At 35.4% G+C, this 27,873-nt stretch overlaps 1 long non-coding RNA gene across 1 annotated transcript; it reads right to left on the minus strand.

The window, feature by feature from the left end:
* Window positions 1-27,429, minus strand: LOC116592348. The gene is made up of 3 exons (XR_004286457.1): window positions 27,346-27,429; window positions 22,583-22,640; window positions 1-48 (listed from the first exon to the last, which is right to left on the minus strand). It is a non-coding gene; the product is annotated as an uncharacterized LOC116592348 (long non-coding RNA).
* Between the last annotated feature and the right edge of the window lie 444 nt (window positions 27,430-27,873).

Consider the following 27,873-nt stretch of genomic DNA (forward strand, 5'->3'; position numbering starts at 1 on the left):
CCTACAGCTAACATCTTTCTCAACTGTGAAAAGCTAAAAGCATTTCCTCTAAGAAAAGGAACAAGACAAACACGCTCACTCTCACCACCCAGAGAGTGTCATACTACCTGATTTAAAACTATATTACAAAGCTATAGTAAGTTTCTTATAAATGGTTTTGGTTAAACCAGACAGTCACATGCTTAAGAATGAAACTTGACCACTATCTTATACCACACAAAAAATACTTAGTCAAAATGGATTAAGGACTTGAATATAAGACCTGAAACCATAGAAATACTAAAAGAAAGCACGGGCAAAAGCTTCTTGACATTCTTCTTGACACCTAACAAAAGCAAAAATTAACAAATGGAACTACATTGAACTAAAAATTCTGCACAGGAAAAAAAAAATTTTTAATTTTTTAAAATCATCTGCAAAATGAAAAGACAACCTATAGAACCGGAGAAAATATCTACAAATATCATGTCTAATAACGGGTTGGTAGCCAAAATATGTAAGAACACATACAACACAATAGCAAATTTAAAAATTTGTTTAAATTTAATTAAAAAATAAACAGAGGATTTGAGTGAACATTTATTCAAAGACATGGATGGCTAACAGGTACATGAAAAGATGTTTAACATCATGAATCATCAGAAAAATGCAAATCAAAACCAAAATGGGATATTATCTCATACCTGTTAGAATGGCTATTACCAAAAAGTCAAGAGATAACAAATTCTGAAGAGAATATGGAGAAAAGGGAACCCTTTATGCACTGTTGGTAGGAATGTAAACTGGCACAGCCATTATACAATATATATTGGAACAGTATGGAGATTCCTCAAAAAAAATAAAAATAGAGCTACCATGTGATTCAGCAATTCCATTTCTGGATATGTACCTGAAGAAAACGAAAAAACTAACTCAAAAAGATATCTGCAACCTAATGTTCATTGTGGCAATATTTATAATAGCTGAGATACAGAAGCAATCTTAAGTGTCCTCTGACAGTTGAATAGGGAAAGACAATGTGATACACACACACACACACACACAAATGGAATATTATTCATTAATAAAAAATAGAATGTTGGGACGCCTGGGTGGCTCAGTTGGTTGGACGACTGCCTTCGGCTCAGGTCATGATCCTGGAGTCCCGGGATCGAGTCCCGCATCGGACTCCCAGCTCCATGGGGAGTCTGCTTCTCCCTCTGACCTTCTCCTCGTTCATGCTCTCTCTCACTGTCTCTCTCTCAAGTAAATAAATAAAATCTTAAAAAAAAAAAAAAATAAATAAATAAATAAATAAAAAATAGAATGAAACCTTGCCATTTGCAAAAACGTGGATGAAACTTGAGGGTGTTAATGATAAGTGAATTAAGTCAGAAAAGACAAATACTCGATGATCTCACTTGTATGTAAAATCTAAATTGTGGACTTGTAAAACCACACTCTACAACTTTTTGTGCATTCATCTATGCAAGTTAAGATTTTTTCTTATTTCCCTAAACCCTACCTAGAAATAAAAATTTAAGGAAAAGCTAAATAATGCCTGAGGTGTGAATTTTTATTTGAAAGAATGCTTGAATTTGAACCAGATTTTAGTTAATGGTAAAAAAGCAACAAAAGATGAAATTTGTTTTTTAGTATGGCTCCTCCTGAGAAAATACTGACTGATAAATAAGAATCCATGTAATATCATCTCTAGGCAAAAACAAAGATTTAGGCAAGTTACCTGGGGCTATTTGCCTAACTATAGGCAATCACCTTTTCCCACAATTTCCTTAGGGATGTTCTGTTTTATGCTCTTTGGCTTTCAGTTGTTTAACATCTGAATAAATATCCACATAAACCTTAAAATAAGCATGCTTACTCTATCAGTGCACCTTTAAACATACTGAATGTTGGTGATTATTAGCAATTAAAGAAATGGGTAACTTGCTCATGAAAACCATGTGCAATTCTGTCTCCGTTATCAGTGTGTGGTTTGGAGAAGTACCATTTTAACAGAAATATCAGGACAGAAATAAGCAGGCCAACAACCTAGCACCTTGTTACTCTCGACATTCCTTACATGCTATCAAGAATACCCCAATATACCTTCTCTCTGTTCTTATCCTTATTAAAAAATCTTATTTGTGACTAAGGATATTTACCTCTGGGGACAGTGGAAGGTTTTTGTTTTTTTGTTTTTTGTTGTTGTTGTTGTTGTTTTAGATTTTATTTATTTGACAGAGAGAGACAGACAGTGAGAGAGAGAACAGAAGCAGGGGCAGTGGGAGAGGGAGAAGCAGGCTCCCACAGAACAGGGAGCCTGACTCGGGACTCCATCCCAAGACCCTGGAATCAGGACCTCGAGCTGAAGGCAGATGTTTAACAACTGAGCCACCAACCCACGGTGAAACATTCTTAAGCTTACTCATTGGGCTAAAGATCTTTCTCAGGATCTCCCTGCATAAGACTAAGTTTTACTGTTCCAAATACTAGTAACATATACCCCCCTGTAATTTTAGAGTATTTCCCTCATTCCTCTTATGCCTGACACCTGTCCAGACTTCATATTATCAAAAATTCTCTTACCTCCTATCAAATACGATTTTTAATATTTTGACGGTTTTCAGAGCCTCTTTTTTTTTATTTTTCCAATTATATGTTGCTATTGTTACAACCTTTATTGATTTTATTACCATTGGTCCATGTTTTTAAAAGTCCATCATTAATTTTTTACCATTATTCTTTCCTGGGTTATTTGAAGTAGAACCAGTTATAACAATGGAGTGTGATTAAAAGGTATTTTCCAAAAATGCATTCTTGCCTCACTTTTTAAAGATATTACTGTTTTGGGTTTTTTATTGTTTTTAAAGATTTATTAATTTTAGAGGGGGAAGGGGCCAAGGGAGAGGGAAAGAATCTCAAGCAGACTCCCCACAGAGCATGGAGCCTGACACAGGGCTCTACCTCACCATCCTGAGATCATGACCTTGGGATGACGACATGAGCCGAAACCAAGAGTTGGGATTCTCAACCAATTGAGCCACACAAGACCTCTGTATTGTATTTAAAAACAAAAACAAAACAAAAAACAAAAAACAAAAAAACTGATTTAAGTGATAAAATTTAGAGTGTCACCTCCTTCATAAGCAAGATTTTATGATCTTAGCTTAACTTTGATACAAATCTTGTAGCATTTTTTTCTTAACCTTTGAATCTTCTTTTGAGACACCCTCCACAGACTTGTAGGTGGTTGTTATGAAGAATTACTGAAACAACAGTTAACACATACAAACTGCCACAAAATGTCAGTGGGAAATGACTAATGCATTTTTCATTCCAACATCTAAGGGTTGCCTGTGGAGACTGCTCCAGTTTGTTTTTTTTTTTTTTTCTGGGGCAGGGACTTCTCAAGGTATGGTCTTCCTACGATAATGGCAAACACCCAGGACAGCAAGGGCAATAGCCCAAGCACATTTAAAGGCTCTGTGTGAAATGCATCCACTGACCAAAGCAAGTCACATGGCCAAGCTCAAAGTCAAGAGATAGGAAGTATAATCTTCCCATGGATGGGGCAGTGTTGGGGGCTAAGCAATATTTGTTGCGAAAATAATCTACTATGCCAGTAAAGTGTTTATAAAGCCTTTTCAAAAGTTAAAAGTCTAAAGAAGTAAAATAGTAACCAATACGACATTAGTGCTTCAGTGAGAAAGACATATTGATTTATTTTCCCATAAAAATGTAATTACATATGGAGATTAGAATCAATTTTTAAATTGCATTTTGGGTTAACTGGATTTGAAGACTGGCCTGAAACCAAACCACCATGAATAGCATTATTTATATGTCCCAGTCATAAAAGTTCAACCTATCAACGCTTTCGGGGGGTTGGGTAGTAATTTGGGGATAGACTGCATATGCTGCTGCCATACTTTTTCATAATTCCCACAGAATACCTACAATTGTAATTTTGATTGTTGTGGTGGAAGCTTAGAGTAAAACTAATTTATTCAGATGTCCATTTTAAGAAGATGTGCATAAAAACAGAGCCCAAAGCACATACCACCTGATATATTAATAGAAATTTAGCTCAGAGTATCCTGTTTACCCTCTTCTGTTAGATTTGTGTGTCTAACATTAATTATATGGTCAGCTTTTAAAATTATATTCATTTATTTATGTTACATAATAGAATTTAACAAAATAAACAATGGCTAACTATAACCTTCAAAAGACAAACAAAAGCTAAAATAAGGTATGTAATTTTATACTTCTATTAAAGCCAGTAGATTTGTACTCATCTCACTATTTTCTCCAAGGCTTCCAAGTGATCCAACAGTACACTTTTCAAAAAACAACTAGGCAGTATTATGAGAAAAACACATAGACAGTGGACATACACACAGAATACACCTATTACAAGCTATTGAAACTGCCTTGATATTTAATCAGACCCTAGTGTCTACATGAACTAATTTCTTAGGAATTCCATTTATCTACAGTAACATTAAGATAAAAATTTTAAATATGCAGAAATCTTAGAAAACCTAATTAAAGTGTCTTTTTCTCTTTTATTTTATTGAAGTATATTTCATTTACAACATTATATTAGTTTCAGGTATATCACATAATGATCTGATATTTGTAAATATTGCAAAATGACCATCACCACAACAACTCTTGTTAACATCTGCTATCTATTTAAACATATGACTAGTCTTTTCAGAATCTCTAATAGAAGTAGGAAGTTCATTCTCACTATAGTAAAAAGTTAACATTGTGTTTATTATCTACTACTTATCTTTCTTACTAATAGATGGAGATAATTCCAATATCGACATTTGTGACCCAGAAAAACATGATTAAAATTTTACCCCATTTTTATCACCAGTCTTAAGTTATGATTCAATAATGAAATAATTATAAAGTAACATACTTTATAAAAAGTTCATCACATACAGAGAGGCTGAATTCCATGGAAATTGTTTTGGTAATTGATTCAGAACAACCTGCCTTAAGGTACTTTGGTACAAACTAAATGCTGCCAAAATATTCTACATTACTTGGTCCATAACATATTATGATTTTTTTTTCTGCACATTAACAACTATGGGTTACAATAATTATGACATAAAAATATATTAGTAATTTTGTGATATTTGATTGTGGCTATCTCTAAACTACATCAGTGGGCACCACATCTTTACCTACCCTAATTTCGCCAGTGCCAACATTTGGGAATCTTCGAAGACCAAGCAGTTTCTTTGTTTGTTTTTAATGTGGCTGTCAGTCATAAAGAATTTGCAAAGTAAAAGATATTGCCTTGCAAGTGAAAACAAAATCCCAATTGCTGACTAGACGTTTATAAATCTAGGTAAGGAAAATTCCATGCTGTTTAATCTAGACCTTTCAGGTCCATGTCACAGCAGTATTTTCCTATAAATCAACAGTTGTGTAAGTGGAACACAGGAGTCTTAAATATGGGCAATACACAAAATGTACATCATTTTTCTCATGTCCCCAACTCTCATCTTCTGGTATACGAGATTCACAGTACACCAAATACAGGATGTAACAAGGACCAACAAAGATTATAGATAGCTTTCAGTTAATTGGTAATAGAAGGTCTGGCCTTTGATCTGCATCAAGGATCTGTTTTTATCTTTGTCAGTCTTGATAGTCCATGAAATCTAAACTCTTGCGATTGTTGCTGATTTGTCTCTAATGTAGATTTCATTTCTGTTTTCTTGATATAGAAGTACTAAGTAGGGGAAGGGGAGAGGGATGGATTCTTAGGGACTGATTCAGGGTTTTCATTGCCCTACAGTGCCTTTGTGTGAATATTTATGTACTGTACATCTACTCTGAGCAGAAGAAATACATCCTGGAATGTTTCACATCCCTCTTGCTCAAAATGCACTTACTTTAAAGTGATATCATGGGGATAATTTGCTGCCAAATACCTCCTTACTTTAAAATAAAAATGTACATGTCAAACAAAAACATATAAGCACATGGTGAAACTATCCCTTGGCAGTTTCTAAACAATATGCTTGCACTCTTATTCACATGCATTGAGTAGGAATGGGAACAAAATATTTACCCATTAATATAAATGGTAAACATGCTGATATTTAAACATGCTGGTGTATTACAAAAAATAAACATGACATAATATTTTAACTTTTTGGAACTTCAGCTTCATATGTCTGTTGTTTATACTTGGGCAGCATTTATCTTGTAGACTAAGATACAGAATCTAGAGAAGGGATGGTACATTTCTTAGGATTAGGTTTGTAAGATTCATTTGAAAATCTCAAAAATGAAATTTAAAAATGTCTCAAGACAGAGTTTCTATGTCACATAAATGAATTATAGAGGCTACTGGCTCTGGGCCAGTGATTTCAAATTCTTGAGAGAGAATTTCTTGGGTTGCCCTTACATCTTACTAGTGATAATTTAGTACATGGTCAGATACAGTGCTGAGGGAACCTAGGAAATATAGTACTGATTCTGTGCAGCAACACAAAGACTTATGAAAGATGTACTTAAGATACTTTATTTTTTTTTTAAAGATTTTATTTATTTATTTATTTGACAGAGAGAAATTGCAAGTAGATGGAGAGGCAGGCAGAGAGAGACAGAGGGAAGCAGGCTCCCCACTGAGCAGAGAGCCCGATGCGGGACTCGATCCCAGCACCCTGAGATCATGACCTGAGCCGAAGGCAGCGGCTTAACCCACTGAGCCACCCAGGCGCCCCAAGATACTTTAAAGAACAGAAAGATACAATCAAATCTACCGGGGGTCAGCTTTGAGAGAAGTGAACAACTAAATTAAAGTAAGTAAATTAAGTAAATTAAATAAACTAAAAGAAAAAAAAAAAAAACACTTTTTTCATTAAAGAAATTTATTTGGATACCATTAGACAATAACATGTTCTAAGCACTGTGGTTCCTAAGTACACACACACACATACACACACACAGACTGACTTCACAAGACTTACACGTTAGCAGATAAAGACAGTCTTTTGTTTTGTTTTGGTATATTGGGGTGGGTAGACTGATTTGTTATAATTGAGGAATCATACTTTCTCCTAGGAAGCTTGAGATTCAAGTTATAAAGTAATATGTCCTTCCTATCCTGTATCTTCTACCCTATATCCTATACCCTCGGCCACATCCAACTCCACATTTCCGTTTTGTTACTAGTGTTATCTTCTCTCTGTTTCTCACATTTATGTATTTACGTCTCTAATTTGTAGAGAAACAAAATGCTAGTTATTTTCTCTGCAAGTTGATCTATACCTTCCTTCATTTCTAAAAAACAAAAAAAAAAACAAAAAAAAAAACAAATTTAAAAACCTCCAGGAAACCTGGGATTTTAAAGTCCTAATTCTCCTCTTTCCTTTTACCAATAGATAGGATATGTGCACGTGTTATCTGCCCCCATCCCCGAAATCTAATCCCACACTTAATCCTGGGGTTTGTTGGGTTTATTCAACTAACTGCAGTCAGTATTTTCTCTTCTGTGTGTTTATTCAATTTCAAGAATATTAAGCACCAATATTACATTATTTTTCACTAATTTTGAAACTTTGGGGAGTCCACTATTATCTTGCACTTTAATTACACTTAAAAATAGATATAGCTCAGAAAAGCGGCTTTATGACAACATAACGACAAAATACAAGGGTGCTTCAAAGAGTCAAATAGGTTAAAGTATTTAAGATCTTGTACCTCTTTACCCCATCACTTGTTTAACTAACACACGTGATGTAAAAAAACATGTTCTGCCTGATATTCTGATAGGAAATACTTGCGTCAAAATAATTGGTGAGGATGCCTTTAGCAGAAAAAGAGAAAAAAGGATTTTCTGTCTAGAAAGTACTATAGCTTCCCAAGACCTAGCAATGGGATTATTACACATGTATGGGCATGTGGTGTGTGTATACCCATATTCTCACACTCAATACAAAATTTGTGAATATACTCATGACAAAAGTAAGTATGAGAGAAGATAGAATTAAATTTCTATCAATTAACTGTAGGCAGATCCATTATATATTAAGTTTTTGTCGATGCATTGTTAATAAAGTTGTAGATTAGTTTATAAAGTATGATTATATTTGTATGAAAACAAAAAATTGAAATCCCTGTGTGTATATATTAGTATACATATGTATAAACAATGAGAATTTGGTAAAAGTATGAAAGAATAAAAATGAATTTCTTTAACATTTATTAATCATTAAGAGTACCCCTTGAGGGGCGCCTGGGTAGCTCAGGGGATTAAGCTGCTGCCTTCAGCTCAGGTCATGATCTCAGGGTCCTGAGATCGAGTCCTGCAACGGGCTTTCTGCTCAGCAGGAGCCTGCTTCCCTCTCTCTCTCTCTGCCTGCCTCTCTGCCTACTTGTGATCTCTGTCAAATAAATAAATAAAATCTTTAAAAAAAAAAAAAAGAGTACCCCTTGAAAAATTTTAGAGTGTTGTTATTTATGTATTACATTCTTTGCTATTTGATGCCCTGTAAGAAAAACAAGTAAAAATGTAGTATATTCAATTAGTATTCAACTTCTTTTTGTTTGCAAAAATGAAAAGATTCAGAGGCATAAATATTTGGACTCTGGTTTATATTGGGATTAAAGATGTTTAAACACATTTTTCAGATTTCCAATTTCACAAAATATTTTATACTTGGGTTGTTCCTTCTTGTTTTCGAATTTAGCTTTCTAAACTTGGCAATATTTTTAGAGGAATATTAATTTGTATAAAATTTAGATTTTATAAAATAAGTCACCCATTCACCACAAGTAATATTATGCCATGCATTTTAAATTCTAGAATTTCAGTTGGCTGAAATCTTATTATGCCAAGATCATACTACAATCAAGCTTATTTCTGAGTCTATAATGTGGCCCTTTAATTATAACATGCAACATGAAGATACTGATCCCTAAAATTCTTAGAGATATATTACCAAGTTTTAAATTGCTACTTCAATTAGAGCAGAAAGAGCTTACTTTCTGCCAGTTATGTTAATATGTGCCTATAAGAAACTTTATTAACTGGCTTAGCATTTTAAACATATTCCAGTGATGACTTAGCATTCTGGTAGACTGGTGCAGGCATCTGCCCAGATGGCCTACTCCTTAATGAAGGACTACTTTCAACAGCCGCGGGCAATAAGTAGACAGCTCAGTATTGTGACCTTATACACACACCTCCAAGATGTTCCCTCTCTGTAATGCAGCTTCTGTGGGACGTCTCAATATATAGCTTTGCCTTTGATCTTCCCATCTTATTGGTGAGTCTCCCCATATATGCACAAACGCATTTCCACCAAATTCAGCTTAAGGATCTGCATATCTTTCAAACAAGGAAGATCTACATGAAAACGGCTTTGAGGCATTTCTGTTTACATTACTCATTTCATTAATGACTTCATTCACCCACAACCTACCTTCACAGGATTCACCAAGATTTTTTTCAGCAATGCCACTGAAGTATCATCAGCATAAACATTATCAACTTAAAGTGTACAACTTGTTTTGACATATATCTTATATATCGTACATATATATTTAATACTTATGTTACCAATATCACCATACGATGAGAACTTTTTAGGTTAACTCAACAACTTTCAAGTATACAATTCAGTGTTAACTATGGCCAGCACTCTGTATATTAGAGCCCGGAAACTTACTCATAAATGGTTAAGTTTGTACCCTTGGACCACCTTCACTTCTTTTTTTCCATTCCTTCCCCTCCCCCCACTCCACCCCAACCACCACCCACCAATCTTCTGTTTCTGAGTTTTCTTCAGATCCCACATACATGTGAGATCAAACAGTATTTATCAAACAAGATTTGTTTTTCTGTCTGAAAATATTGTTTTTAATTTGTATGTTTTAGATTTTTATACTGAAATAGTCATAGTATTTTGTGCCACTCCCTGCCCCTGAATAATCAATAATCCTCAAGGAATGCCTGAGGGCACTCACAGGGGCTGAGGTAAAGCCCACACAAGCCGTTCTCCTCTGGGAGTCAGGCTTGTGGCCAGACCGCTCTTGTGTTTCTTTTTTCTTTCTTTCTTTCTTTTTTATTTTTTTTTTTTAAGATTTTGTTTATTTAACAAAGAGCACGAGCAAGCAGAGTGGGCAGCCAGAGAGATGGGAGAAGCCGGCTCTCAGCTGAGCAGGGACCTTGAGGAGGGGCTCAATCCCAGGATGCTGAGATCACGACCTCAGCCAAAGGCAAACCCTTCACCGACTGACCCACCCAGACGCCCCATGCTATTGTGTTTCTTATTATGACTGCAAGACCCTGCTCAGCGACAACAGTCAGGACACTTTCAGAAAAAACAAGGTTTATTACTCACAGGTTCCGAAGGATTCTCGGCACTCCGCGAGGTCGCAGGTAGGGCCGAGGAGCACGCGTCTCGGTTCTGCTTCTGTGGGGGTGGGGGATGGGCGCCTGCGGTGTCCGTTTCCCGGGCTTTCAGTTTATTGGTGACCTTCAAACAGGGGCGGGAAAATCGAAGCGCGGGAATTAATGCTCCGGAAGGGGAAGGGGAGGGAAAAACAAGCCGTCGAACCAGAGATCCCTGAACAAAAGAAACTTCTGAGGTGGGGCAGCCCAGTGGCTGGCAAGGTGTTTATTCCAGATAGTTGTCTCTGAAAAGCTGAATGTGAGGCGCCGCCGTACAGCCCGGCAGGCCCACTGTCCAGGTGCTTGCACGTCACAGAGTCACAGGATGTTAGGAAGGTCATACCAAGGGGACCCACGTACCCTTCGCGCTTTCCTCTAAGATTGCGTCTTACAGAATTATAGTACAAAATCTGAACCAGGAAGTTGGCGTTGGAACAAAGTGTGTGGTTCTGTGCCATTTGACTGGAGTAAATGTGTGTAACCACCAGTTCAAGTCAGGATACAGAGCCGTGTGGACACGGTACAGATCTCCTTCATGCTACACTTTCTAGTTCCTGCACTGCCCTCCCGCCCCAGTCCTTAACCCATGGCAATCGCTAAGCTGTTTTCCATTTCTAGAATTTTGTCATTTCAAAAAATGCTATGCATCTTGAAACAAAGTACACAATAGTTTCGGTTTTGTTGTTTTTGTTTTTCTCAGCATAATGCGCTGGAGACCTATCCAAATGGTGTTTATCAGTCGTTTATTCCCTTTTATTACTGAGTAGTATTTCATGATATGGAGATATTATCGTTTGTTCAACCATTCACCTATGAAGGGATATTTTAGTTTTCCAGGTTTTGGTTATTTGCTCTATGAACATTCATATACAAGTTTATGTGTAGATAAAAGTGTTTATTTCTCTGGGATAATGTCCAGAAGTACAACCTCTGGGTCATAGAGTAAATATTTATTTAGCTGTGTTTGTTTTCTTAATACATTGCCAAATTATTTTCCAGCAATTGATACTGTCGCAGTAACAAAATTTTTTAGCTGTTCTAATAGGTATATAGTGATTTCATATTATATTTGTATTTTATTTCTTTATAACTACAAAAGATGTTCCTGGGATTATTGATAGGAATTGGTGGGAATGAAAGCCCAGTCTCTTATGGTGTCTACTTGTACTACTTGAGGCTCGGAAGGGGATATTACTGCTCAGTAGGGTAAAAGTCCCCTCCCTGGGCTTCCTCTCTGATATCTCTGTGTGTAGAGTGGGGAATTGGATCACCTCATGGCAAGGGTGGATAACTAGGATCTCTACTTGGTTTTTGCTGGCAAAATTAGGGGGAGGGCAGTTTTTCTGTTGTGTCTGGCTGGAATAGAGCAGTTATTGTCTAAAAGGTTTCTGTCTTGTTAATCTCCTTTCCTGGTCCTTTGACTAGACAGGACAGATTTAGAGAACAGAACAGGTTTTTTAGGGTGCTTTTTATTTTTTATCTGTTTAGGGTAATTTTGATTGGTGTTTTGGGGTTGCCAGTTTATTCCACCCCAAGTCTGAGATATATAAGGTAAAGTAAGCCCCCCCAAAAAGATGCTCACCACTGTGGCATTCCTTGTATCATTATCCCATCAGCCTTCTCTCCACCTTTCAGAGTCTTTTTATGGTTGTTTCATATATGGTGTTCTTATCTTTTACTTGTACATAGTAAGATGAATAAGGAAGATACATCTATTCCATCTTCCTGGAAGCCACTGTCACAGTTTGTAATTTAATATTACCCTGCACTGTGCCCTGTACTATGAAAGGCAAGGAAAGTTTAGACTTTAAAGAAATTATCTTCCACTAGTGAAGGAACAAACCTAGACAGATTATTTCTAAATGGCATAAATTAGAAGATATAGATATAAATCCTTGCCAAGGAGAACTCAAAGGAAGGCTCCACCACTAAAACAAGAAATTTAGAGAAATTTCTTATAGGATACAATGCTTGAATTGAGTCTTAAAATATAAGCAAAAGTCACCAGATAAAGTAGAAAAAACAATACAGCCAAAAGAGTACTTACATGAAAAACCATGATCTGGCATAATATATTTAAAGCTATTTCAGGATATGAGTATAAAGAAGTACATAGAGACTAGACTTTGAAAGTCCTTGAATTCTGTCATAAAGATCATATATATATGTTTTTTGAAAAGCAAAGCTGAATCATTGAAATATTTCATAAAAATTTAGAATGGGCCAAATTGCTTTCAAATGGAATTATCTAGTTAGATAAAGCCAGGTAAAGAATAAATTGAAAGGGGACAATATTAAAAGCAAGGTGAACAAGTATGAAATTACTGCAATATCTCAAGATACAGATAATAAGGGTCTTAAGTATAGAAATGAATTAGGGGTTTTAAAGGGAGAATAAAAATATTCTGTAGGTAAACTTTTTCATATTATTAATCATTTCTCCTCCACTGCCATAAGGAAGTGTCTAAAATGTGAAGCTCAGAAGAGAGGTTATGATTTTGAAGACCTCAGTAATCTCAAAAAAATACAGTGAAGCACACACAGGGGGAATAGAACCCAGTAATCTTAGAGTGAAAGGAAGAGCTAGCTAGAACAGAGAATTATGAGAGTATAATAATATATCTGTCTTATGGGGGTAGAGACATTTCACAAGGCAATGCCTGTTACAGTTACAAAAGTAGTTTAGACGTTCAGTAGGAAAACTTAAATAGCATGCTTGTCTATTTTGGCAATAAGATAATTATTGGTATTCCTCAAAAGCAGTGCCTTTCTGTGTTATGTGTGCGTTGTAATGGGAACTACTTTGAAAAGTAGTAAGAATAGAGTAGACAATGATTTTGACTTTATGAAAATTGATAAGGGAAACGAAGATTCTTATAGTTTAGGGATAACAATTAAAATTCACTTTTTTAAAAAATTTTAGATCAAAGAAAATAGTCTTACTCAGGCTGATATGAATAAATTAACTAAAACTGAGAAAAATAATGCTGAAGACGACTATGGGAAGAAGGCAGTGATGGACATTGGGGAGGGTATGTGCTATGGTGAATGCTGTGAATTGTGTAAGACTGATGATTCACAGACTTGTACCCTTGAAACAAACAATACATTATATGTTAATAAATAAAATACAAAAAAAAAATGAGTATATCATGATAGCATGGCTTCAAACACTGCTCCTCATAAGGCTTGTCACAGAGCAAACACATTTTAATTCCTTATTGACTAAATGGAAAGAGGTTTCAGCCCATGAAACTATAGGATAGAAACTGTTTTAGATCATAAGTATGTATGGGTGAGAGTTATGACCAGGGAGATAAGTGGTTCATACCTAGTTGCTTCAATTTCTAAGATTTCAGTGGAAATCCTATTTAACTGGTAGGAGTAGGAGGCTTGGTCTTGACAACAGTCTTGAGGAAAGGGCTTACATTTTATAAAAAGTGAGAGAGACTAAGAGAAAAAAAATATTAAGCAGGGGAGAAAATAATCTAAAAAAACAGAAGGATGCCTGTGTGGCTCAGTTGGGTAAGTGGGTGCCTTCGGCTAGGGTCGTGATCCCAGGGTCTTGTGAGTGAGTCCTGCATTTGGCTCCTTGCTCTGCAGAGAGCCTGCTTCTCCCTCTGCCTCTCCCTGCTGATCCCTTTGCTTGTGCTCTCTCTCTAGCAAATAAATGAATAAAATCTTTAAAAAATTTTAAAAAGCAAAGATACATGACTCCGTGATTAAAAAAAAAAAAAGTGTTATTTAGCTATGATACAGAATCAGTTGAAACTGAGAAAGTATCAATTTGTAAATAAAGCATCCACAATATAGATTTGTCTTTCCTTTGTCTTATGCTTTAACTGACCAAGACAAAGTTCTTTGAATAAATTAGAACTGGGAATATTGGTTCTAGAGTTTCTGTTTTTTTTTTTTTAATTCCCAATTTTCTCCTATGAAAAAGCATTTTAAAAAAATTGTTAGCACCTAACAACTATCAAAGTGTATTAATTATAGCCACTTAATATTTGGTGTGTAACGCATCATTAAATGAATGGGTGGGTTTCTGACCTTAATGAAATGGACACAAATATCTGTCTGGTACCAAAATGCAAGCCTTTCATCATGTTAATAGTTTCAAGTACAGAGTAAGCCTCCATTCCATCTATGTCATCCCTTCCTATTATTCTTCATTTTCCAATGTTCAGTTATTTTCTTCAGGATGGCAACTTGCTACTGTAATATTAAATTTATCAGAAGAGGCAAATCTAAGAAGTAACCTCATTCATCATTCTGTCTTCTGATGAGATTACATCTAAAATAATTGTATTTATAAACACCTGCAAAAGAGAAGATTTCACAACTTCTAACAACAATTTAACCTTCTTTGCTGTTAGAAAATGTCTTCCTTAGGGGTGTCTGAGTGGGTCAGTTTGTCAAGGGGCTACCTTTTGCTCAGATCATGACCCAGGGATCCTGAGATCAGCCCTGCTCAGCAGGGAGTCTGCTTTTCCCTCTCCCTTTGCATCTCCCCATCTCTTGTTCTCCTGTTCCTCTCTCACTCACTCACTCTCCTCTCCAATAAATAAATTAAATCTTAAAAAAAAAAAATTCTTCCTTAGATTTTCTTAAATGCTGCATGTTCAAAAGGGAGCCAGGTTTCTCTTGTTCCCTATTGATTTTAAGAGATCTGGCCACAATCGTCATTTAAAAATCTTGAGTTTTTTATCAGTTATTCCTAATAACTGAATCATAAGTAGTATGTGAGCAATCCCTGACTAACACAGTAACCAAATGAATACATTTATGACATGATTTATGACTGTTGATGTGTAACCCAGATGAACCACAAGAACATAACTGTCTTTAGCCCTAATGGTTTCCCTTGTTCTGAAGTTTGGCTTTATCTGAAATTAAAGTTATTTTTGTTTTCTTCTGATTAGATTAGCATGGTGTATGTTTCTCCTTCTCTCAACCTATATTTATATTTGGGTGGATTTCTCATAAACAACATATATATTTGGGTCTTGTTTTATGCACTCTGATAAATTCTTTCACTTGATTACATTTAAAGCAGTTATTCACACAGTCATTAGCCTCTGAGATTCCTCAGTTTTACCCCACCCCCGTATTAATATGCATGATCATCTGGATGAGCAGCAGATTCAGAGGTCAAAGTTAGCTCTTTACAATCCTAGGGCTCACCTACCCCCAGTGCATCCAATCAGTTTGCTTTTTAGCCCCTCAAACCCTAAGAAAGGGCTCAAATGTTAAAATCATTCTTTCCCTGTAGAAAATCTCCTCTCTTTCCCAAGTGTAAAGGTTACCTATACCTTGAAAATGTAAAGGCCTGTTAACTCTCTTATACATTGGGTTTGGCTGGAACTTGGAGACCCAGCCAGACCCAATGTATGAGCATCCCATTCCAAGTCAGATGGGAGCCTTTTAAATAAAACAGTGAGAATACGTCTTCAAAGTGTCTTTCCTCTAATTGAGGATTTGTGCCATTATCATATTACATTGTAAACATTGAAACATTGAACACAGCCAACTACGCTGGGATCTACTGAGCATAACTTCATTGATGCGGCTACCCACCTCACACTGTATGCTTGTTTCTCAAGCTATTTGGTCGAAATAGGAAACTTAGAATTTCCCCTGCCTGGCCCCAAGCACAGACATCCCCAACTGTGAATGACCTAACATACTTTTAAGTGGTTAGTTCTTTCTTCTGCTGTCTCTGAGTTAAACCTGACTATCATACTTGAACTTTTCAGCCAGTTTCTCTGCAGATATGGGTACACACACAATGTAATTTCGCAGTAAGCATGAACTTCTGCTTGCTTCATGTATAGCTCCTAAATTATCTAACAAGCCAGGCAGCATACATATAGTGCTGTATTAGTATTACCCTTCCATGCACTTTGTGAAAAAATCATGTGCTTAGTTTCTAGAGCAGAAAAAAAATGCTGTCCTTCACAAATGCAGTGTACTGATATGAAAGGACAAGGAAATACCAGCAAGAAAACAGGATATTTTGAAAATCAAAGGGATGTTTACTGCTGAGGGATATGGGAAGCTAAATGAAAGTCAGGTATGTACATACTGAAGAATGCTCTTAAATTTATCAACAAGGAGCAGTTGGTAACCCCGGAAGGAGCAGGTTCAATGTAGTAGTAGAGGCAGTGTAGACTGCAGTAGGCAGAGGAATAAACTTGCAATGAAGCAGTGCAGATATTAAGTTTAAGATTACATTCCATCTAAAAGTTTGATTTTTTTTTTTTTAAGATTTTATTTGACAGGGAGAGACACAGAGAGAGGGAACACAAACAGGGGGAGTGGGAGGGAGAGAGAGAAGCAGGCTTCCCGCAGAGCAGGGAGCGAGATGCAGGGCTGGATCCCAGGACCCTGAGATCATGACCCAAGCCAAAGGCAGATATCTAATGACTGAGCCACCTAGGTGCCCCTAAAAGTTTGAATTTTATAAGGATCTTTTAAGGCACAGTATAAATAGCTTATCTATCTTTTTTTGTGTTTTCCTTTATTGTTGCTAGTCTTTAAAACTCTACTTTTTTATATTTGAATGAAACCTGGCTCAGACTCTTTTTCACGATAAGCCCAACACAAAATAGGAAAAAAAATAAATGAGTTGAAAAATGCCCTTTCATATGAATTGTAGTTACTGTGAAGTTTCAGGTATTCTTAAAAATCTCTTGTCCATCCTCTTTTCCTTTGGAACTCAATTCTTTTATCTACCTTCTTTGAGAGCATCGGATTTTTTTTTTTTTTTTAAAGTGGGCTTCACACCCAGTGTGTAGCCCAATGTGGGATTCGAACTCATGAACCTGAGATTAAGACCTGAGCTGAGATCAAGAGTCAGACGCTTAACCAGCTGAGCCCCCCGGCACCCCAAGAGAATCAGACATTCTTAATATCTTGACTTAATAACAATTTTATGGTTATATATACATAGAAGATTTCTCCCACAGTGTCTAAATGACTACTTTCTCTCTTTAGGTCTGATTAGTACCATTGGAAATGTGAAACAGATCTCATTACATTAAGCCTAAAAAATAAACACATTCATATCAGCTAGTTATAGAAGCATAAATAAGGGTTTTTGTTAAAATATTCAAAACTACATTCATTAATAAACTATCTTTGGGTAATGAATATGTTACTCATTTATTCATGGTGCAATCAGTGTCTGAAAGTTTGAATCATCACTTGTAGGGTCATCTGGAGTTATTTCCTCTAAAAAGAGTCTGTTGGTATGGGATATAGATCATATCTCAATTATTATTCAAGTTGATTGACTAGCATTTTTATTCAAATTGCTTTACTAACAAAGGAGAAAGAAAAGAGAAAATGAAGAAAATGAAGAGTAAATTTCTAATTCTTACTGAGTTATATTAAATAAGCTATATATATACATGATATATATATATTTATATAATGCTGTATGTATATATATATATATATATATATATATATATATACCACACATATACACAGATGTAACAGTGTAATGTTAGTCATTAAACTGAAATTGCCAGTTACAAAATATATTTAGCAGAACTAAAAACAAGAATTAGATGAGCAGGATAACTGAATATCATAAGGATAAGGTTCATTAATTAAATAACAGATTTTTAGTTCTTTCTGCAGATTGAGGAATAGAGGCAATCAACCTCTATTCCATGAAATTTGCATGATTTTGAAGTAAAATCCAATCTTTAGAGCAATTAAAATCTAATTTGTTTGGAGGCCGATTCTAAAGGCTATACAATAAAAGTTATCAAGTATAATGATGCAATTTTTTTTAAGACAGAGAGACAGCACATGAATGGAGGTGGGAGGAGAGAGGCAGAGGCAAAGAGGGAGAAGGAGAAGCAGGCTCCCCACCCAACAATGAGCCCAAGGCTAGGCTGATCTCTGGAACCCAGTAATCATGACCTGAGCGGAAGGCAGCTGCTTAACTAACTGAGCTACCCAGGCTTGCGTGCATAGTCTTTCTGAGGTACATTATGGGGGTTTTAATATTATCAGGAATTCATTTATGATCACCCATTTACATGATCATTAAGGTAATTAATTTATTTAAATGCTTGAGACCATGAAATTCTCCAGTTACCTCATTATGTCTTCATTTCCTGCCCAGAGTTTCATCTTTAGGCACATATTCTTTGCCAAATGAGGTGCTCGTTTTGTAAACATAGAACTAACTGTCCTTGCTGTTTTACTTACTGCCTTACACTAATTCTGCAAATGGCACAAGAGGGAATTTTTTGGACTGAAGTCATGTACTTCAAACATAAGCTTTAATAACATGCAAATAATATATATTTATTCCACTGTACTCTTTATTCAGAATCTTTTCAAGCAAAGCAAAGGGAGTAAGAATCAACATTTGCAATTTAAGAGGGTGAAATGCTTTAATTTAACATAAGAAATATAATAGACCAAATGTTGATTAGATTTTTAATTAGCTGATCAAAATAAAATATTGATATCTATAGGATTATGAAGTTGAGGTTTGTTTGGTTGGTTTTCCCTTTCTTTTGTTTCAGTGATTTTCAGCCAAATAAAAGTGTGCTTTTTCTACAGTGCTCAGAACTCAACTTACAATTATTTAAGGAGTTTGCTGGCTGATTTTTTTTTCTTTCTTTCTTTTTTTTTTTTTTTCATTAAAAGCCTGCAGCTCTATCAGTGATTGGACCAAAGGAAATTCTGTTTGTGGTTTGTTGTTGTCTTTTTTTTCATTCTCCATGAGTTACCCGAGTATCTACAGTGCTCACCTTTCTACTTTCTGAGGATTCCATAACGTGAAAGAGTCATGGGAATCATTTGTGATGCCTGAACTAAAAAACCATATATGCACATGTATAAAATATCCATATGTTCAAGGATTCTGGTAGGTGACTAAAGAATTCGGAGGCAAATAATATGTATGTATTGCCATTGAGCTAAACAAACAAACAAAAACAAACAGCAATAGTCTAAAGCTTTTTTATTTTTTTTTGCTTTTTTATTTATTTATTTTTTTTTATAATTGCACTGTATACTGAGAAGCTGCAACCAGGGTCCTTACTAACTTGAGAATTCTCCAAATGGACTGTTCCTAACTAGGTGGTATGGTCAGCGTTGCCATCCTATCTAGTCTTGCCTTCTTTATGTAAGTCAAAACCTGGTGTTACTAGTATAATTAAGAAAATATATATATTTTAACCAGTACAATTGAATTTTGAAAAGAAAATATTATTTCTAATAGGAAGAAATGAAAAGGAATTGTACAGGTCATGTTTGATCCAAATGCTGAAGAATTTACTAGATTTTGGTGGGTGAGGTTAGAGAAGGAACATTCCTCTTAAATGAGAGAATATTGGTTAAGAAATAGTGCAGCAAAATCTGGACCATCACCAGGAAATAACAGATAGGGCTTATCAAAATTATGTATATGGCCCGGGAAAGTGTATAGATGTAAAATAGATATTAATTGACCTTAGATATTTTGCAAAGATTTGGATTTTATTTTGTAAGTAGTAGGAAGCCATGTTTTAGAAAAATAAACCTTCTCTAAGGCAGTAGTGACAGACATACAGACACTGAATTTTTTGCTAAGGTTGGATTCTACTTTGTATTCAAAGGAGATAAATATGACATATATATGAGAAATACTAGTCTGAAATTCTTTAACAAAATTCAATCAAATCATTCCATAACTCCTTTTCTTACTGTTAAGATGTTACATCCTTTGTATTGTATTCTTTTTTTTTTTTTTTAAGATTTTATTTATTTATTTGTCAGAGAGAGAGAGAGAGCGAGAGTGAGCACAGGCAGACAGAGTGGCAGGCAGAGGCAGAGGGAGAAGCAGGTTCCCTATGGAGCAAGGAGCCCGATGTGGGACTCGATCCCAGGATGCCAGGTTCATGACCTGAGCTGAAGGCAGCTGCTCAACCAACTGAGCCACCCAGGCGTCCCTGTATTGTATTCTTATGAGTATTTTTTCCTGAATTCAAAATTTAAGACAGTGATCATTCTTTTGATTATATATATATATATAGTTATGCCCTAATAATGGGTCCATGATTAAAGGAGCGAAACTGATACAAAGCGAAGATCAAGCAAAGCTTTATTTCGCGCCAAGCATCAAGAATCTAACCGAACGTTCGGGACGCACCTCTTACAAGAGGGCAACACTTCTCTGTTTCACAGACTAGCTTTTAAGGGCAAAGGCCATGCGGTCAGGCCTGGCCACGCACAGGTGGCCAATGAGATTGTAACACACAGAGGAAACTCCACAGTGATGCTAGGTGACCAATTGAGTTACAATTTACCCTAGTAGACATTTGAACCAGCCTATTACACCTTGATTGAGACTAGCGCCAAAAAGGCTCCCAAAGAGCGGGGCCCATACTCCTTGGTAACCAGGGAGACAGTATGCATCCCCCCGCCACTGATCAATGTCTCCACCTGACCCACCTTTGTATCTGGGCTTTGTTACCTGAAGCTGGTTTCTGGGACTAGTCTCCAAGTAAATCCCCTAGAGGAAGGGGAGCAGGGACAGTTTCTAAATAGGTCCTTACATATATATATATATATTTCTTCTTTGGCTCAAGTTGTTCCTAACACACTTCCTTTCATAAGAAGAAAAAAAATGACTTCTTCAATAATTGGGAAGAATTGTTCCAGTTTATACTAAGATCTAAACATGCAGGGCTCTAATTAAAAGTACAACTACTGGGGTACCTAGGTGGCTCAGTGGGTTAAAGCCTCTGCCTTCGACTCCATTCATGATTCCAGGGTCCTGGGATTGAGTCCCGCATTGGGCGTTCTGCTCAGCAGGGAGCCTGCTTCCTCCTCTCTCTCTCTCTCTCTCTGCCTGCCTCTCTGCCTACTTGTGATCTCTATCTGTCAAATAAGTAAATAAAATCTTAAAAAAAAAGTACGACTACTAAAACAATGCTTGACAGTGTATAGTCAATAAGTACCTACCTATAAGCTAAATGAAGGCTTGAGGGCTGTATTTAGTGTTCTTTATTTTTTCTCTAGAGGGACTAGAAATGAGAGGGAAAGAAGAAAGCCAGACAAACTGATTATAGAAGGCAATCCAAATATATAACTTAAAAAAAACTTTTTTGATGTAGAATCAGAGTAGAGAAAATTAGGTCCTTTGCTTATAATAACATGTGAGTTAGAAAAAAGAAAAAAATATTTATTATTAGCCCTCCAGAAACTTTGTTCTGGCTTATGTTAGCACACATTAAATTATATAGTCCCTCATCTACAAAGAGAAAGATTTCCCAAATTAAATCACACATTGATATTTTAGCTTTCAATATAGCTACATGGATTATTCTCATTTGTGATAAAAAGACAACCTTAATATCCTCTGATCATTGGCGGTACACTCAACTCTGTGACATGCCCTGAATTGTAACAACACATGTACAGTGTTTGAGTTCTTCAAGCAACCAATCAGATACGTATCGTGAAGACTTTAGCTTTTCCTTGTTCTCAGTTCTGTCCTCAGAACTGCATCAGGCCCAGGAAAAATAACATGCCATAAAGAAACTAAATAGGATGCTCTGCCAAAAGAATTATATCTCTTATGTTGTTGTAATTCATGTGGCCACTGGAGGACATCAAATGGTATTTTACAGACTTGTTTAACTCATCTCTCATTCCATAGGTTAGAATAATATTACACTATCTTACAGCATCAGGCACATTATGAGTATTGTTATATAATAATATTTGCTAGACCACCAAAAATGAAAATACTTTTGACAATTTTAGCTATTGGAAGAAATCTATTTATATTCAAACAGCAATTTGTTGGCCTCATGCCAGAAATTGATGCCATAAAACAGGAGGGATTCTACTTCAAAAGAATACTGTGTTTTTATTATAAATTTTAAATACTTGGCAACAGTTATAAACAGAATCTTTAGGGATGGTTATTTAAATCCAAATATATAAGCCTAAGAAATGCTTATGAACAGTTATCTCCCAAATCTTTTTATAGACCAACCTTGAGCTATCAATCAAAGCATATTTCTTTTAAATTAAAAAAGTACATCTCTAGTAAACTCATAAATGCAAGGCTTTGCATCTATTGCTTCTGCCAAATCAAATGTTTTGGCTGGAGCAGCAATAGATTCTGCTGATAAGGACCTAATAAATTACCTGGTAAGGTGATCAGTCTCACAGCACATGACAGCCAAGTCACCCAGCTAGCTTCTCCCTTTTATGTAAAGGAAATACAAGGACAAAACCATTAAGTTCCATTTTCATTTCTATTTTTGTTGAAGCTGAACTATAATTAGTTTGTCTATTTCCTCTAGAGAATATTTACATGTAAGAAAGTATTTCTGTTGAGTGTAGGATAAATATTTTAAGAGTTCGGTAATAAATTGTAGAAGTACATTCATTCAAGTAATAAAAACTGTGCTCTTTAATCTGATCATAAAATAATTAGTAATGTTTAAATGCTTATGCAGCACTGTAGTGTATAAATGATGATTTCAAAATCATTATGAAGCCAGTAAATTAATAATTTTATAGTGAGGAATGTTGTCACTTCAGGAGAGCAATGCATTTATTATTGAGGAGTATATTAATTTTTTTTAGTTCATCAAGTCAATAAAACATCTTAAGATAGAATAATTATTTTCTTGGACTGCCTGCCTTCAGACTATCTGTGCATATCATTTATTGTTATGATATATAACAGTGAATTCATGTTCAAAATATACAATCATAATAAATAGTGCTCAGCACAATTTAATAAAAAGCTATTACTCATTAAATAATCTCTATAGTGCTGCTAGCAAATATTAGGCAATGTTTCTGTGTGTGTGTGTGTGTGTGTGACATAGACACAGAGGATATATTAGAAATAGGAAATACACTTTTTCCCAATGGGTAGGAGAGATATCATATGTATATGTTATAAAAAGAAGTATTTTTGCTTTCAGCCATGTTGAAGCTGGGTAGTTTGATATGGAATAGTATACTATAGGGTCTTTAGTACAGCACAGTAGAGTTGAATATGGTATAGAATAAGATGAGATAGGAAAGGATAAGATGGGATTTAACAGTATAGTATAATATGCCAGGGCAGAATATAAAGCAGAGCATTAAATTTAATTTCACAACTGCTGTATAAGCATGAAATCCAGAATACCATGGTTGTGTAATCCTGAGGAGATCACTTAACCATACTGAGCTTCAGTTTCCTCACCTGTAGAGTGAAGATTCAAATAGTTCCTATGTCATAGATAGATGTTTTGTAAAGAACAAATTAAATAATGTAAATGACATATTTAGCACACATATCACAGGCATACAATTGATTATGCTTTTTCCTATCATTTTTATTTTCATGTACTTGATTGCATTCAGCTCATATGTTATAAAAAGAGATCCTTTGGGTGCCATATATGTTGAGGTATTTCCATTCTTTCAACTTCGGGGTGTTTATTGCTGTACAGATGTTTTTAGTCTGTACATATACAGTTCTGCCCAGGTTTTCCCATGTGGCTTCTGGGTTTATGTCACAATTAGAAAGGTTTTATTTACCTAATTTTATAAAAATTATCTTTTATATTCTCCTGTAGCTATAAAATTTAAACCTTTAATATTTCATACATCTGAGATATATAAGTAATGTCAGATGGGTGTATAATTTATTTTTCCAAATCATGAGTCAATTGTTCCAATCCACTGAGGTTAATTTCTGTATCTTGGATCTGAATTATCATCTTTATAATTTACCAAATTTCTCTAAATAACAGATTATCTTCCTGAATTTCCTATTCTGTTTTGTTGATACCTTCTCTACAACCAAGTCACCGAAAATTCCTACCAATTCTGTTTCTACATATAGCTGGAATTCACCTTGATCTCCACTGCCCCTTCTAGTCTCAATTACTATCTCCTTTTAAACTGGCTAAAAACTAGCTTCCTAAATAGACTCCACTGTTGCCCTTCCTCATGTCTGTCTTCCACAAATCAGATCCTTTCCTTTTTCCTTCAGTGATGTACCATTAGTCGTAAGAAGATTCAAATTCTTACGGGACCTGCAAGTTCCTAGAGTCTAACCCCAGGCTTCCTCTTTGATTTTCTCTACCAATATTGCTCTCACCCACCAAAGTGGCCTTTTTTTTTTTTTTTAATGGGTTTTCAGGCAGGCCAATAACTTTTCATTTTCAGCCTCTTTTCCTTGACTGTTCTTTCACTGGTCGTTTTTTGTGCTATTTCCCAGTTCTATTTCTGTTTTCATTTCAGATGCGCTTCCCTACCTCATTCCTTGAAATCTAAATTAACATATGCCTTGTAGACAAACCCTATTAGCAGTTTTCTCCATAAATGTCAAAGACATTGGTTAATTTAAAAATGCAATTGTCCCGTCTTTGTAGCTGAATACTCCTGTCTTACAAATACTTTGTGTTCTCACTTAAGATACTAATTAAATATTTCTTATATATTATATGCATTATATATATTTATATAACTAGGTATATAATATATATTATATATTTAAGCATATATTTATACTATATAATATAAATATATAAATACATAATATAAATATATACTTACAGTATTTTCAAAGTACTAGCTTATTTCCAGACTTATTTCTGCTTCAGTGAGAACCAATTTCCTTGATAGATTACACTCCTTTTCCTGAAAATTAATTTTCCTTAATTGTTATTTTCTCATAGTCAAAAAGTTGGCTTAGATTAAGGAATATTATATACAGAAAAGGGCTTCCTCAATATTGATTAAGGTTACTTTTTAAATTTTCACAGCAGAGCTCCCCAAAGCACTGTAGTTGACCCTAGAGGGGAACAGAAGGTATCTGCCCTGAATGAAGTGAGTGGGTAGGTACAGGTATCATCTAAGCTTTTTCAAGTATTAAGCTTAATCCTGGGGATGGTTAATTCTATATGTCAACTTGACTGGGCTAAAGGATACCCAAATAGCCCATGAAATGTTATTTCTGAGTGTGTCTCTGAAGGTGTTTCTGGAAGAGATTAGCAGTTGATTTGGTGGACTGAGTTAAGAGAACCACTCTCACCAATGTGGATGGCATTATCCAACCCATTGAGAGCTTGAATGAAATAAAAAGACAAAGTAAGGTTAAGTTTTCTCTCTCTCTTTGCCTGAGCTGGGGCATCCATCTTCTCTTGACAACGGAGCCCCTGGCCTGGTCTTTGGACTCCAACACTAGTTCCCCTGCTTCCCAGAACTTCAGTTGCAACTGAAGTATGCTACCAACTTTCCTGGATTTCCAGAACACACATCACACATTATGGGACTCCTCAGCCTCCATAACCATGTGAGCCAATTTTTGTATGTCTTCATATATTTGCATTATCGGTTCTGTTTCTCTGGAGAACCCTAATATAATTCTCCCTCAAGGTGGAAGACTTAGACATTTTAGCTAAGTTTCCATTATGTTGTTTTTTAGAAAAAATAATCTGAAGGCATATGGTTGTGCAAATTGTTCCATTTTCAAAATTCTGATGCAGTTCTGAATGTCTTTCAATGCACCACCCAACGTTATTTGGATTATGAAGATTGCCTGCACTTAGAAAGGTAGTTACAATTTGGGAATAGGAGATTCATCTACAGAGTTAAAGTGTTTGCTTTTTAATTTTATCTCTGTTAGTTTAAATTAGCTCTAGCTTTGGTCCTTTCTTATTCCTCACATATTTTTAAATGATAACTTATTACTTTATGAATTAAAAAATCCATAGCATTTGTTCTTTAAAACTGTGACCTGGAAGAATTTAAATAAATGAAGAAAAAGCTCACAATAGTTAAATAGAAAAAAAATGGTTGCACTAAGTATGTAAATAAGTAGTTTCAGTAAGATTCTAGTTGTTGGGAATATTTGTGGGTACAGGTATAAATCTACCTGGAAGAGGAAATTAGCAATGGTTATATCTATGAAATGGAATTTTAGATATTGATAATGTGTTCTTTGTACTTTTTCATGTCCCTAAGTGCCTTTAATTAATGTCTTTCATCTGTAAAAATCTAAAAAAAAATACTATTATTAAAATTTTAAAACTAATTAGCAGTGTGTGGGTGGCTCAGTCGGTTGAGCACCGACTCTTGGTTTCAGCTCAGGTTGTGATCTCATGGATCATGGGACAGAGCCCCGTGTTGGGCTCTTTGCTTTGCAAGGACTCTGCTTGAGATTCTCTGCCCCTGTCTCTCCCTTCCCTCCGCTCACACGTGCTCTTGCACTCTCTAAAATCGATAACTAGGCTTATAAAATTGATCTCAGTTTTTAAAACTGATCTCTAGGATTTTATTTTTATTTTTATAACAATGATTTATTTCTGATATTTTAATATGTATCATGTAATTTTAGTAAGTATCGTGCAATGCATTTCACAGTGACTTAGAGAAACCAACCGTGGAATGTGTCCAAACATCAATAATATTTTCTTATATAGGAGGTGATAAAATTTTAATTGTGGATTAGTGAAAGGCTTAAATAAGGTGAGAAACATTATTGAGGGAGTTTTGTGAGATTTTCTACTTAGTTAGGTATCTCATATATACTTATACAAATATAATTGATTTATAAATAAAATTGATTCATATTATATTATATATATATATGTTTGGCATATACATAAAATATTGTAAGTGAGACAAAATAATGCTTTCTGTGGAGATATAAAAATTTTTAAAGCACAGATGCCACCTTTGAAATAAAGTGCACATTTTCCACGGGGAGGCATGCATGGTCCATCATGATTTCTAGGTAGTCCATGTATACCAGATAGACTTCCCATAAGGGGAAAAAAAAATACATGGAAAGATGTAGGGTTAAGATTTGAGGTAAAATCTCTTTAATAAGTGTCAGGACTGGGACAGGACCACTCCACCCTATTAGATAGTGCTTGTAGATGAATGAGGAAACTTACCTGAAATGAGAATAGAGATGCATGCTCACTAAGGACACAAAAGAAGAATATCTTCTAGCACATGATGTCTGATGACACTCAAATATGTCCTGACCAGGGGATAAGATGAGTTTCTTGACTTAGGAAGACGGAAGACAATAAGAGAGCAATAGAGTCTCTTAAGTGGAAGAGTGCCTCAGTCACTTCTGTGAGAGCTGTCCCAGCAATGACATGAGGACTGCAGTGGAAGATTGGCAGTGACAGGAGGAGCAATACCTCTGTGACAATGAAAGAAGAGCTACATGCCAACAGCAATGTCAAGCGTGAGCCATGAGGCAGAACTTGTAACAGCTGGCAAAAGCCTAGAGGCGAATAGATGTAGATGAACACCAAGGACGTCAGTTAATTTAACTGCTGTCAGGGCAAGATTCTTTTTTTTTTTTTTTTTTAAGCTTCTTACAGAGGCAGGAAAAAAATAAATTTGAGATTTGAGATAACTAATTCGAAACAACATAGGTTTAAAATAAAAGAGTATTATTATTATTACCA

Source organism: Mustela erminea, chromosome 6, assembly GCF_009829155.1.
Source record: "Mustela erminea isolate mMusErm1 chromosome 6, mMusErm1.Pri, whole genome shotgun sequence".
Lineage (NCBI taxonomy): Eukaryota > Metazoa > Chordata > Mammalia > Carnivora > Mustelidae > Mustela > Mustela erminea.